The sequence below is a fragment of the Carlito syrichta genome, unplaced genomic scaffold (genome assembly GCF_000164805.1).
Source record: "Carlito syrichta isolate Samal-C Ts95f unplaced genomic scaffold, Tarsius_syrichta-2.0.1 Scaffold308592, whole genome shotgun sequence".
NCBI classification, from domain to species: domain Eukaryota; kingdom Metazoa; phylum Chordata; class Mammalia; order Primates; family Tarsiidae; genus Carlito; species Carlito syrichta.
This window is the reverse complement of record NW_007252688.1, coordinates 78,357-79,387: the sequence shown is the minus strand read 5'-3', so window position 1 is coordinate 79,387 and position 1,031 is coordinate 78,357.

The following is a 1,031-nucleotide window of genomic DNA, read 5'->3' as shown; positions in this document are numbered from 1 at the left end:
AGGTTGGTCTTGAACTCCTGGTCTCAAGCGATCCTCCCACCTCATCCTCCCAAAGTGAATAACAGATGTGAGCCACAGTGACTTTACTGTAAGTTTTTCTCTTTGTTCCCCCATTTTTTTGCACTGTAAGTTCCAGCAATACTAAAAAGACTTGCAGTTCCTTGAACACTGTATGCTATATTTATCTATTGATGCTGTTTTTTCTGTTATATTCTCTTATCCCTCTTCCCGCCCCTCACATCTGCCTGGTGAATGCTATCAGCTTTAAGTCCTCTCTAAAGCTTTCATTGAATGTACTGATAATTAATAATCTTCTATTCTATTCACACTGACTATCCACTTTTGTTATTGAACTTCTCACCTTGTATTATATTCATTTGCTTTGCATTTATGGTGTTATAATTATCTGTTCACTTATTTGATTGTGAGGTTCTGAAGGTAAAGACTGTGTTATCTTCACCTTAATATATTGAGCACCAAGAACAATGCAGCATCTTAACAAATATATGTTAAACATTGGCATGATAATGTTTTCTGGAGAAAGAAGAGCCATTAACAAATTTGACAAATGGAAAAGCCACATTTTCCTGATCTGAAGGGAACCATGCACCTTTTCCGAGCAAAGTCTTCAAATATTATTTTAAATATATCTTTATTAATTGTGGCAAGACACATAACATGAAATTTAGTATGTTAGTCATTTTCTATATATGGTTCAGTAGTGTTAAGTATACTCACATTGTTGTGAATCTGATCTCTAGAAATTTAGAAATTTTTCAACTTGCAACAAAGCTGAAACTCTGAACGCATTAAATAACTCCTCTATTCCTGCTGCTCCTAGTTCTTAGTAACCACCATTCTACTTTGTGTTTCTATGAAGTAGACTGTTCTACATACCTCATTTAAGTGGAATTACGCAGTATTTGTCTTTCTGTGATTGGCTTACTTCACTTTGAATAACATCCTCAAAGTTCATCCATGTTGTAGCGAGATCCATGTAGTGACAGGATTCCCTTCTTATTTAAAGCTGA